The sequence below is a fragment of the Meles meles genome, chromosome 2, assembly GCF_922984935.1.
Source record: "Meles meles chromosome 2, mMelMel3.1 paternal haplotype, whole genome shotgun sequence".
NCBI classification, from domain to species: Eukaryota; Metazoa; Chordata; class Mammalia; order Carnivora; family Mustelidae; genus Meles; species Meles meles.
This window is the reverse complement of record NC_060067.1, coordinates 20,183,274-20,197,638: the sequence shown is the minus strand read 5'-3', so window position 1 is coordinate 20,197,638 and position 14,365 is coordinate 20,183,274. Positions and strand designations below refer to the sequence as shown.

The 14,365-nt window shown below is 34.5% G+C and overlaps 1 non-coding gene across 1 annotated transcript; it reads left to right on the top strand.

Moving 5' to 3' along the window:
• Window positions 1-11,679: 11,679 nt before the first annotated feature.
• On the top strand, window positions 11,680-11,828 carry LOC123937827. Its single transcript, XR_006817609.1, has one exon. It is a non-coding gene; the product is annotated as a small nucleolar RNA SNORA62/SNORA6 family (small nucleolar RNA).
• The last annotated feature ends 2,537 nt before the right edge of the window (window positions 11,829-14,365 follow it).

Below are 14,365 nucleotides of genomic sequence, written 5' to 3'. Positions count from 1 at the left end.
ATTTTTAATTCCTTTTTTCCTTCAACCTTTATGCTGTACCTGTGTATTCAACATCCTATTCTAAAATACAGTTTTCTAATTCTAGCTGCTTATCACCTTATTCAAAATTTCATGTACTTTTATTTTTTCTTTCAGGTAGAAGAGCTTCTTTCAACATATCTTGTAATACAAGTTTGATGGTGATAAATACCCTCAGCCTTAGTTTGTCTGGGAAAGCTTTTATTTTTCCTTCCTATCTGGAAAAAATAATAATAATAATTTTGCTGGATAGTATATTCTTGGCTGGCAATTTTTAACCTATCAATACTTTGAAGGCATCCTTTCTGCTGAGAAACTTGCTGATAGGTTATTTTCTTTTCTTTTCCCTGGCTGCCTTTATGATTCTTTCTTTATCCTTGACTTTTGACAACTTCATTATAACGTGTGTTGGAGAGTGTCGTCTTGTATTGTGATAGTATGGTGATCTATTAGCCTCATGGCCTTTTATGTCTAGTTCTTTCCCCAGGTTTTGGAAGTTCTCAGCTATTACATCTTTAAATAACTTCTCCACCCCCTTCTCTTTCTCTTCTTCCTCCTAGGATACCCATTATTCCTATGTTAGATCTCCTAGTGGAGTCTGATAGCTCTCATAGGGATTCTTCACATTTTTAAATCTTAGTAATCCCTTCTCTTCCATCTCAATAATTTCTAGATTCTTATCTTTCAGCTCATCAATTTTCTCTTCCATCTGATCTGCTCTATTTCCAGTGCTTTCTAATGAATATTTCATCTCACTTATTGAGTTCTTCATCTCCAGAATTTCTGTTTAAGGTCCTTTTTAGGATTTCAATCTCTTTTGTAAAGTACTCCTTTTATTCATTAATTTTATTCCTGAGTTCATTGAATTGTCTCTCTAGTATTCTTGTAGGTCACTAAATTTCTTTTATAACATCTATTTGAATTCTCTGTCTGTTGGATTCCAATCTTCTATGACATTGAGTTTGATTGCTATACAATTGTCTCTATTATTAAGTAATTGAATTGTTTGTAAAGAAAGTGAAGTCATGCAACTTTCTTCAGAGGAGTTATCTGAGATTAAAATATGTTGTTCTCTAGGACCAGGTGTCAAAAATGCCTGGACTGTTTAGTGATATTTGTCCTTCCTTCTCTTTCTCTTATCTATCTTTTACATTAATAAGCCCATGTTTTGTTTATTCTGCTTTCCAAGTGTGTTCTCCTTTAATTATCCTTACTGGCTTCCAGCCAGTCCTCCTCTAATTTCTGGTCTAAAGAACAGTGACTGGCTCCTACCTGTTATCTTTGATATTAGATTCTCAGCCTCGTATCCCATCCCCCCCATCACAAAAGAGTTAATTCCTAAAACAAATGTTTAGTTACCTGATACCCTACTTAAAAAGGTAACAGGGTACTCTATTATTCATGTCAGAAGCTCCAATAATATTTGTATAGCCCTCAAAACCCATCAAACGTGATCTCAAATAAACTTCCAACTTCTTTCAAGTAACAAATTCTATCCCATCACATTTGCACTTACAATATACCCTACAATATACAATATATTTCTTTCATTAATTCCTTCCCCCAGATATCCAGTGCCCCCTGCCCTTGCACCCACTTAACCTCTGCCAACATTGTCTCCATAATGTCTTCACCTTGTCTAAGTGACGGCTTTAATTCTCTTACACTGGAAAAAATTTCTTCAGTACCACCATTCTTTTTCCATCCTAAAAGAAGTTATGGATTCTTTAATCTGCAATCCACATCTTTCATAAAAACTTTCACTACAGAATTTAGCACACCTCCCTCAGTTTTCACAACTGACATCTTCATTATGTTATGAACTTCTTCATGATGATAATTATATTTACTTTGTGTTGTATCTAAGATCAAATCTATCATAGTCTTCTTTTATTATGTATACTTTTCTGACAATGCACTCTTTTTCTGTAATTCTATATTGCAAGTACTCACAGCTTTAAAAAAAAACTGATTTTCCTTGTAATACATTCAATTTATTAACCAATATGATCTAACCTCCCATTAGATAGATCATTTCTGAATATTCTTGAATAAATTTCTGCTTAAATAGGATACAATTAGAATGAAGTTCATTTGGTACTTTTTTAAATTGGCATTTTTTAAAAGACAAGCAGAAATGCAATTTTAAACACTTCTACTGCACATAACATATATACCTAATAGGTCCTCTTTTCTCAAAGCTAATATTCCCATCCTTCTCTAATACGCAATGAAAAAAAAAAAAAAGAAAGAAATACAAAGTACTTGAGTTTTATAAGTGAAAAATAATGCTTCTGTAGGTTTGGGGAGTGCTTTGCAAGTGCCTACTTTTATCTAGGGAATAATTTTAAAAGATAGAAGAGTTAAATGTGATCATTTAGAAATGTTTGGTTTTAGTGTTTAGAAGAACTAAACTTACACATTTTCTGAAACATTACTTTTTTTTTATCAAACTTGAACTCATTTTATTTTCTCTTTTCAATATGTCAATAAGATAAAAGCTTATTTTTTCTCCCCTTTAGAAATGACTATTTTTACTGTGGATAACTGAAAGAAACAGCAGAATCATAGAAATTCAAATTTCCAATGTGGGAAGTCTTTTTATAAGGAATAACATCTGTTTGAGATTTCTTTTTTTGGAAATTAAACATGAAAATGGTAATTATTTTAAAAAATTTCATGGATATTGCTGATGTATATTTTCATGATCTTTGTTTCCATAGTACCATAAAAGGAAAACAAAAATGTGCCTGCTGAGAATTTACTTAGATACACGAGACAAGAGGATTTAGAAATATTCTGAGAAGGTGGGAAGTAGTGTCAAAAAAAAAAAAAAATCAAGTAGTATGATATATGAAAAATGTGGGTTCTATTTGTGTAGTTGGTGAAATGTTTTATTCTTAATAACAAAACTCTATCTTTGAGATTAGAAAAATAATTGATTTTTCTTTGTCATAAAAATACTTAAAAATTTAAAATAAAAACATTGGAATTTAAGTGACTTGTTTCCCATGCCAACATCTTGAAAATAAGATGAAAGGAAAAACATTATGACCTACTGTTTCTATAACAGTTAATATCACCAGAAATCTTTTTCTCATCGATGTTTCCCTCTGGCTCAAACTTTGCAGGAGGGGGCATGCCTGGGTGACTGTCAGGTAAGCATCTGCCTTAGGCTGAGTTCATGATCCCTGAGTGTCAGGATCCAGTGCCTACATCAGGCTCCCTGCCCTGCCCCTTAATTTTGCAGGAGGAATTCCTGGATGTCTCATGGCCTGCCATCTTTTTCTCTATTATTTTGTGATTTCCTGGTTATTAAATAGATGGAATGCACCCAGGACTCAATATATACTTGCAGGGTAGTGCCTGATCCCAAGGAGTGTGCAAATAAAGGGAAGTACACCTTTCTAGCTGTTCTGACTTGATAGGATAGCATCAGATTCCAAGGTGAAAACAAACGAAATAAATCTTTGTCCTGTTAAATAAAGCAGTTAAATAAAGCAGTTATAGCAGCAGCAATAACAATGAAAATGAACATCTATCGAACACTTAAAGTAGAAAATACAGTACGTTTTGGGTTTCAAAGTAGTTCAAATCATTGTCTTAGAAATTCCGGTGATACAAAGGTTATTGTACTTATTCTTGACTACATTCCATTTTTCCTCAGAGGCAGACACCTGTCCTAAGGGAACAAGGCTTGACACTTGAGTGTCATAGCATCAGGTCAAAGGAACAACATGCTAAAATGCTGGAACCCAGAGAAGGAAAAGAAAGAAGGCGTCTGAAAGAATAGAAAGTACTTCACTAGGACTGGAGCTTTGTAGGAGAAAGGAAAAGGATGACAGAAAAAAGTAGAGCTGATCAGAAAACAAATCATGAAGAATCTTGTAAGACTTTTTAGACTTTATGCTCAGGAACAGTCAAAATCTTAAGTACAAAATATGGGCTCATATTTAAGTTGTAAAGAGACCATTTTGGTTGGCATTTAGAATACGTGAGTGGGGGAGCACTTGGGTGTCTCAGTCATTAAGCCTCTGACTTTGGCTCAGGTCATGATTCTGGGATACCGGAATCAAGCCCCGAGTTGGGCTCCACTTTCAGCAAGAAGCCTGCTTCTCCCTCTTCTATTCCCCCTGCTTGTGTTTCCTCTGTCTGTCTCTTTTTCTCTCTGTCAAATACATAAATAAAATCTTTTTTAAAAATGTGAACGGGAGGTATATAGATGGAGAGAGATCAAGTACCATGTTGTTAGAGTTATCGAGGTGACAGTTAGTGGTTTGATCTAAGGCACCTCAGCACCATTGATAGTTTGGACTGGGTCGTTCTTTGCTGTAGGGACTGTCCTGTGCATTGCAGGATGTTTCTCAGCATCCCTGGCTACTACTGATTAGATGCTAGAATCCTTCCCACCCTTGTTCCCATAATGGAAAATATCTCCAGTCTTTTTCTCAAATGTCCCCTGGGGCAAAGACCTTCTTCCACTCCCTCCTCCCTTTTAGAACACTGATCTGAGATAATGGTAAAGGGAATAGATATAGGAGGGGAACTAGAGTAATATTTAAAAGAAAAGATACCATTGAAAGTAAAATGACGATCTGTTGGATAGAGAGTTTGAGGGACAAGAATAAGATATTTGAATTAGAACAAGAAAGTGTATCCAGTACTGGGTATTTACCCAAAATAAAATTTTAAAAAATAGTAATTTGAAAAGATATATCCACCCCTGTCTATTGCAACGTTTTTTACAAGAGTTGAGATATGATAGAAACCCATGTCCACCAATAGATGAATGAATAAAGATGTGGTACACACACAGACACACACAGGAATTTACTCAGCCATTAAAAAAAAAAAAAAAGGATGAGATCTTGCCATTCACAACAACATGGATGGACCTAGAAGGTATTATGCTAAGTGAAAAAGACAGTAAAAGACAAACACATGTAAATACATGTGGCCTCACTAACATGTAGAATCTAAAAAACAAAACAAATAAATAAACAAAGCAAAATGCAAAAACAGACCCATAAATACAAATAACAAACTGATAGTTGCCAGAGGGGAAGGAGGGTGGGAGAAATGGCAAATATGGGTGAAGGGAATTGAGGGATATAGGCTTCTAATTGTGGAATGAATTAGTCAAGGGAATAAAAGGTACAGAATAAGGAATTTGGTCAATAGAATTGCAATCGCAGAGTACAATGACAAATGGTAGATACACTTGTGGTGAGAACAGTATAACATACGAACTTATTTGAGAGGAGAAGTGAGTTGGGGGAAATCAGAGGGGGAGACAAACCATGAGAGACTGTGGACTCTGAGAAACAAATTGAGGTTTTTTGGGGGATTGGGACTGGGGGATTGGGTGAGCCTGGTGGTGGGTATTATGGAGGGCACGTATTGCATGAAGCACTGGGTGTGGTGATAAATAATACATTTTGGAACACTGAAAATAAATAAAATAAAATAAAATGAAAAAAAAATTGAATAACTATATGTACACCTGAAACTAATATAACATTGTGTGTCAACTATACTTCAATATAAATAAATAAATAAACTCTTAGAATATTTCACTGTCCACTGGGAATAAAGTAGTTTTTATTTTTTTATTTTTTTTAAAGATTTTATTTATTTTTTTGACAGACAAAGATCACAAGTAGGCAGAGAGGCAGGGAGAGAGAAAGGAGGAAGCAGGCTTCCCGCTGAGCAGAGAGCCCCATGAGGGGCTCAATGCGGGGCTCCATCCCAGGACTCTGGGATCATGACCTGAGCCAAAGGCAGAAGCTTAACCCACTGAGCACCCACCCAGGTGCTCCAATAAAGTAGTTTTTAAATAGGGAAGTAGTGATATCAGATTTACATACTTGAAAAACAAACGTGTGTGTGTGTGTGTGTGTGTGTGTGTGTCTGTGTGTCTGTGTGTCTGTGTCTGTGTATGGGCATGCATACACGGGTTATGATGTTATTAAAAAACTTCAGTGTGAAGTGAAGAGGGTTTCAACTAATGACATGATAGCTGAAATAAAAGGAAACCGAATGGGAAATGTTTTGATGATCTACTGGGGCGATGAGTTAGACTTATATCCTGGGACACTCCAGTCTTTCTGGTTTGGAAAGCTAGATGTATTATATCAACATTAACTATTTTAGAAAAATAAGCAACAGATTTGGAGAGCTGGAAATCAGAAAACACATTAATATTAGCTACCCATCACTAACAATGTTCAGAAAGAATATAATTACTTTCCTTTTGGGGGTGTCTATGATTTTAGGAACATAATACAGAAAATAAAAGGAGAAAAATACTTTAAAATATTTTATAAAAAGATGTGTTTCATTTTTTATATTATGGCACAATGCTTTATTTGTCCAGAAAGCATAAGTGAATATAAGCAACAAAAAGGTATCTGGACAGCTGGAGAGGAAGGAATTTGCAGAGTAGAGCAGAATGAAAGCATATGATTATTCTTGAAAGACTATTAGAAGAAGCTGTCCTCATGCTGTCATATAGCATGTTTCTGCTATAATAAAATATTGCTCTATCAACTCCTATTAGGCATTTTAGCTTCACTTTTCCTACTTCTGATGGTAAATGTAGGATATTGTTTTTTAAAAACCTGAAATTTTTTGCATGCCAATTCACTATTTTCTCTGTAAGCATAAAAAGAGATACTAATACTTTAAAAAACTTATTATTATTGTTCTTCTTAGTAGACTGGCAAGAAGCAAAACAGCATCTTTTATGGAGCATAAGAAAAACATGAAGTTTTAATATTTTATTTTCAAAAGAAGTAATTTTGGCAAAGATTATTTAACTTTTAAAGGATACTTTTAAAGGATACTTTCATTTTAAGTCTGAAATTTTCAAAAAATGATTTGAATAAAATAAGGAATACTTGGAAATTATAAATTTCGTTATTTAAACTTAGAGAATAAAATTTTAGCTTAAATTTTAGCAAGATTAGATTCTCTAATCTTGAGTTATCTCAGTCTATCATCACACTTCTAACAAAATATTTTTAAAATAAATTTTTTATTCCTATATGTTTAAGAAATAAATGCTTAATATAAAATAGTCGAAAAAAAGATTACACAATATTAATTATGATTACCATTTGGTGTATAGGCTTTCATATCTATACTGATGTATAAATATTTCTAAAACTGTTTCAACATGTTTCAGTGACTTTATATATATATTTTTTTCAGTAAGGAGATTGAAATTATAATTTTGAATCAGTAAATCCTATTCTATTTAAGAGATATGCCAAAATTTATTTAAACCCTCTTTTTGAGAGTGATATGTAGGAGGCACCTGGGTGGCTCAGTTAGTTGAACATCTAACTCTTGATTTCAACTCAGGTAATGATCTCAGGGTTGTGAGTTCTACCTGCGGGGCATGGAGCCTGTTTAAGGTTATCTCCCTCCCTCTTTCTCTGCCTCTCCTGGTCCTCTGTCCCTCTGTAAAATAAACAAACAGAAATTTAAAAACAGAGTGACATGAAGAAGTTATATTCAATATTTGGATATTGTAGACAATGTCAATAAGATCATCTTATTATATATTTTATGGTTTCTTTGTTCAAACCTTCATTGCATGTTTCTGGAAAGACATTCCCAGGTTGAAAGTTATATATATATAACTATAAATAAATTTATAAATAAATTTTAACTATAAATAATATAAATAACTATAATAAAATTTATAGTTATATATATGAATAATTTTAAACCAATTAAAAGTCATATAAATATGTAAATATATACTATAAATACACATACACATATATATATATATATATATATATATATATATTTTAACCTGGGGAAACTGTATTGATTTGTTCTTATACTGACTGTGAGTGATTTTATCCACTTTCTTACCTCTTTCACAACACCAGCCTATCTCAAGTGCTTAGATTGTGGAAACAATGTAGACAGAGTCCTGAATCCATTATGAATAAGCATGAACATTATGTGCCACAGCCAGAAAACAAAATGAAACAAAACACTTTGCACTGAGAGATAAACTATAAATAATCGGGTCAGTCTGTCTAGTTGTAAGCTCCAAACTCAAAAAAATCCCAGGCATTTTCCATAAATTGCTAGTTCTCTAAAAAAAACAAAACAAGGGGCGCCTGGGTGGCTCAGTGGATTAAGCCGCTGCCTTCGGCTCAGGTCATGATCTCAGGGTCCTGGGATGGAGCCCCACATCAGGCTCTCTGCTCCGCAGGGAGCCTGCTTCCTCCTCTCTCTCTGCCTGCCTCTCTGCCTAGCCTGCCTCTCTGCCTAGTTGTGATTTCTCTCTGTCAAATAAATAAAATTTAAAAAAACAAAACAAAACAAAAACAAAAACAAAAACACTCTATTCTTGATTTTCACACAGCTCATATCTGAACAAAAGACTTTACCTTTGGGGATACAATGATGACAATGTGAGAAAATTGTTGTTGTTTTTTTTTAAATCTTAAACCAGCTAACTATAAACTCAGTGTATTTAATAATTCTGCTGCAATTTTAATTTTTTTCAATAACTTTCTTTTTAATTTGGTGACAAGTGCTTTTATTTTTAAAACATTTTAAAGATTTTTTTTTTAAGTTATGAGAAACAGAGAAAGAGTGAGAAAGAGAGAGAGAGAGAAGAAGCAGAGGGAGAGGGATAAGCAGACTCCATACGGAGTGTGGAGCCTGACAAGGGGCTCAATCCTAGGACCCTGAGATCATAACCCGAGCCAAAATCAGGAGTCAAACACTTAACCGACTTAGCAACCCAGATGCCCCAATGACAAGGGCTTTTATTTATTTATTTATTTATTTTTAATATTTTATTTATTTATTTGACAGAGAGAGATCACAAGTAGGCAGAGAGGCAGGCAGAGAGAGAGGGGGAAGCAGGCTCCCTGCTGAGCAGAGACCCTGATACAGTGCTTTATCCCAGGACCCTGAAACCATGACCTGAGCTGAAAGCAGAGGCTTTAACCCACTGAGCCACCCAGGTTCCCCAACAAGTGCTTTTAAAGTTTGAACTTCTTTTCCAATTTTTTGAAAGTAAACTTTTTAAAAATAAATGTTTTGGTCTCTGTATCTTTCTTTCACAGATCTTTACCCATCTCATAGGTTAGAAAAATGATATTTTTTTTTACATTTAGAGCAACTTACATACTTAATTACTAGACATTTCAACATCCTTTTACAGATCAGTGATTCATTTGTATTTCCTCTCTTGCAAATGTCTTATACCTATCTCTAGCCCTGTTTCTATTGAGTGTTTTTTTAATGGATAACATTGGTTTCCTGTACCTGAGAAATGTTGCTATTTGCCACATATGACACTAATTTTGTTGTTTTGCTTCTTGCTAATCATTTAAAAATATTTTTGCAGTCAAATCCATTATTACATTTTCTTGCAAAGTTTCGTGCTTTAGAAAGCCATTTTAACCCCTCAAATTTGAAACATTTATCTATTTCCTAACACATTTATGATCTTATTTTTAGCATTTAAATTAGTTATTTATTTGGCATTCAGCCTAAAGAGAACTGGTTTCAAATATCAGCTTTGTCCATTACTCACTCAAGGTCTGGACAAGTTCAGTGTTCTTTGAGGCCCACTACCTCACTTATGTTGATAGTTTCCAACTCCTAGGTGTTTACAGAGATTAATTAGATAATGCATATAAGTGGTTTAGCATACTTTCTGTTGATAGTACATAGTAAATAATGAGGAGGAGGATTTATGGGTTCATACACAAAAAGAATGCATATAAGTATATGTAGATGACATACTTATGGACCAAAAAATTCTATAATTTACAAAAACTTTTTTAATTTAGAAATTTAATCCTTTGGACAATCAAGACACATATAATGGCAAAACATACATAAATAAGATTTGAAAGTAATTTGTTAGATTGTTTTCAGTCCCATTTGGAGCAGAATGGCAAATTAAGCAGGGCTCATGAATAGTGGATATACAGAAAAACTTCCTGTGCATGAAAGCGACTTTGGACTTTGGAGTTCAAGTCTTTGTTCTACTACCCTTTTTAACGGAATGATAGGATAAATAATGAATGTTTAACAGTGATGGCAGATCAACAGGCAAAGATAAACACAAAAATGATACAAGACAGAGTGTTCCTGTTCAATATCCTCCAAGTAGTTGCAGATTTAGATTGCTTCTAGGCATCCAGGCATCTGAGCTATCACCAGGAATATCTAAATTGCTTTCTCACAGTTTCTACAAAGCACTCTCTTTACTTTATCTACTCATTTTAGATGGCACCTCATTGAATTTCTCCTAGCCAATTTACTTTCTGCAAAGCTCACATTTCTCTTACAATAGAGAAATTTCTTTAGCTCTACTCTTTTAACTTTAGCTTAATAGCATGGGGGCTTTCGTTAAGTTTCCCTGTCAGCAGAACAGCACAAATTTAACAATTACGTGATCCATTTCTACTAAATAGCAAAAGGAGAAAGTGTTATGCCAAGGGCAATGTGGGTATTAATTTTCTCTATGGTTTATACAATTACTAGAATGCATCCCCAAAGAAAACTAATATATTGATCAAACCTAATTAGGTTTAATTTACATAAAACCATAGAGTGAGTTACTTCTATGCTTTAGAAAAAGAAAAGGTTTAAGTGAAAATAAGCTATGGGAATTTAGAGTTCAGACTCATCTGGCATACAGAATACTAAAGGATGAGCAATATGAGACCAAAATTCTAACCTTATAAGAAAATTATTTAATGACAAAAATAATATTAAATTCTAATTGTTTTTAAATTGCTGTTATAGAACATATTTTATATAAGTATCCATATTTAGTTTTTTAAACAAGTGGAAAACTAGAAATCAAAAAAAAATTCATCAAATAATACCATCATCCAAAGAGATGTGTGGTGATTCTTCTTCCAGACTTTCTCTGTGCACAGATACAAACACACACGCATATGTAATATTCATTCCACTCGTTCAATTCTATCACCTTTTTTTCATTTAACATGAAGGAATTAAGATGTTTTCTTGTCGTTTCTTCGTGCAACAATAATTACTTAACAAATATCATTTGCCGCAACAATGCTACTTATGTTGTAAACAAAAATTTATAGAACTGTAATTGTTACTTCCTTGTGGAATTTATATTCTTTTCTTTTAAAGATTTGTACTTATTTATTTGTCAGAGAGAGAGAGAACAAAGCAGGGGGAGTGGCAGACAGAGGGAGAAGTAGGCTCCCCACTGAGCAAGGAGCCCAATGTGGGACTCAATCCCACAACCCTGGGATCATAGGCAGCCGCTTAACCAACTGAGCCACCCAGGTGTCCCTGGAATTTTTATTCTGAGTGACCAGACAGATAATTAGCAAGAACAATTGAAGAAAGAACTAAAAAATGTATTTCTGTTTATTTATATGGGCATAATTACAAATAACAAAGGAAATTATGAATAAAAGATAATCATGAACTGAATGGAATAACTACAATAATAAGGTGGCTAAAGATGATATTTTACAGGTGACATGATATTGGGCTTTGAAATATTAAGAAACAGCAACCTTTATGCTGTGTCACGTGGGAGCGATCTAGGCACAGGAAGCAAGCGTGAAGGTCCTACACAGCAAAAGCTTTATTTTGGAAAAGTAATAAAAATATACCAATTCTATTGTACCTGGTTAGAGCTTAGAGTGGAAGCCACTGGCTGGCCAATGACTCACAAGTGTAGGTAGTACCATGCAAAAGGGGCAAGTCTTTTGCTAACACAAGGTCTCTGGCCCAGTGAGTGGAGTTTGATAGTAACTCTTGTTGCAGTTATAAAAAAAGAAATAAAGAAAGAAAGAGAGAGAGAGAGAAAGGAAGGAAAGAAAGAAAGAAAGGGAGAAAGAGAAAGAAAGAAAGCAAGCAAGAAAGAAAGGAGGAAAGCAAGAGAAAAGAAACGAAACCAGTTCTAGAGTCTAGGGAAAGGAGAAGACAGAAGGGGATACAGTTAAACAGTTATCAAATCATTCAAGATTTTATTGTTTGGTTTTCTAGCAAGATTGAAGCACATGAATTGAGCTAACTCTTGGCTCCTTTTGGCTAACAGAATGCAACAGAAATGATACTGGGCCTATTCAGCTCCAGGCCTTAAGAATTTAGACTACATTTTCACTCATGAATCCAATTGTCATGTAAGAAGTTGAACTGCCCCAGCTAGCTACAAGGAGAGGCCATGTGGAGGAAGACAGAACAGCAGATATAAAAAAACGTTCTCTGTGATGTTCCAGCCCAGCCCAGTCACCAGTTGAGTGCAGCTAATTGAAGAGCCCCCACTAATAAAATATAAAACATAACCACCCAGTCAATCCCTGCTCAAATTCCTAACAAACCAGATTATAAAAAGTAATAACACAATTGTTTTATGCCACTTAATCTAGCAATAGTTAGTTACACAGAAACAAAGGCAACAGTAAACTTGTACAAGCAGACCTCATTTTATTGCACTTCGCTTTACTGTGCTTTGTGGATATTGTACTTTATTTATTTATTTATTTATTTTACTAACTGAAGGTTTGTAGTTATCTTGCATGAAATGCGTATAAAGGCACAATTTTTTTTTTAACTGCATTTGCTCACTTTGTGTCTCCGTGTTGCATTTTGGTAATTTTTGCAATATGTCAAGCTTTATTATTAATATTATATTTGTTATGGTGACCTGTAATCAGTGATTATGACTCTCTAATAGCTCAGATGATGGTTAGCATTTCTTAGCAATAAAGTATTCTTTAAATTATGTACACTTTTTTAGAAACAATATTATTTCACACTTAATAGACTACAGTATTGTGTAAATATAAATTTGTATCCAGTAGGAAACCAACAGAAATCATTTTACTCAATTTACTGTGATATTCTTTATTGCAGTGGTCTGGGACAAAACCCACAATATCTCCCCGCATGCTTGCATTGTAATATAATGCTTACAATAGCATAAAATAAAATTATACAGTATACTATACTCTACCATAATATAATTTCAGTTAGTGAGGTTATTTGTTCATCTTTCCTAAACAAATATGACCTATTTACATGTAAAATCATTTTATTTATTATGCACGGTTCTTTTATAATATAATTTTGCTTTTCAGAAATTTATATTAGCCCAAAATAGCTATTAGCAAAAGAGGGTTGAAGACATAGATGGTTTAACTTAATATGAAAATTAATTTTTCTACAAAATTGTCCTAAAGTTCTGTTAAACTAAGTTTAGAGCAATTAAACAGTGAGTTAAAGGCAGTAGCAACACAATTTAAATATATCCATTATTTGAGTTTAGTTTTGCCAAAGAGATGTGGCCTTTGGTTTCCTGTCAATAGCAATATGATTTTAAGTTCAGAACCTCTTACGTATTCATATTTACCTTTATGGTCTTTAGCAGTGAATGTCATTTTTTGAGCAAGTGTTGGGAAACAAAATTGAAAAGACGTGACCGCCAGTTGACCTGTGAGCTGGACCTCAGCACTCAGAGGCTCCTCATCCCCTCCCCTGCCTTGGACTGTGGTTCCCTTGCAGTTCCTGCTCCCAGAGGCTGCTCCAAGGATTTAGCTTTGAGTTCATGATGTGTTGAGAACAGCTACACAGTGTAACCCAGTGAAAACCTCTTAATAAAATTTTAAGATTTGGCAGGCAGGAGCGGGGATCCATTGTTCCTGCTGCCCAAGAAAGCCTCATATGTAAGTTTCATTTGCTTATTAAAACTGCCACCTATTGGCGCTCCTGGATGGCTCAGTGGGTTAAGCTGCTGCCTTTGGCTCAGGTCATGATCCCAGGGTCCTGGGATTGAGCCCCGAATCGGGCTCTCTGCTCAGCGAGGAGCCTGCTTCCCCATCTCTCTCTCTGCCTGTCTCTCTGCCTATTTGTGATCTGTCTGTCAAATGAATAAATAAAATCTTAAAAAAAAAAAAATCTGCTACCTACCAACCTAGAGTGGTCGGACTCTTTCTTTGGTCTCTCCCTTCCCTCCATGTTTGGGGGAAGGTTTTAAATGAAACCCAGGAGTCTCCTGTGAGTGCTGTGAACCAACAAGTGGAATAGCTAGAAATAACTTTATATTTTCTGTGCATAATTAATATTAATTAATTTCCATTCATAACTCTATGTAAGGTATAGTTGTTTCAATGAGGTTGCTGAAGTTAAATATAATTCATACAATGAAAACTTAGTGACAAGAATTCATATGTTGGCTGACAGTGTGGTCTCCTAGTGACATAAATTGGACATGTGACAGCATAGATATTTAGCAAACTCTACATGACCCTCGATGACATCTGCCTTCTGAAGTTCATGCTCTGTAATCCCCTCCTCCTGAGAG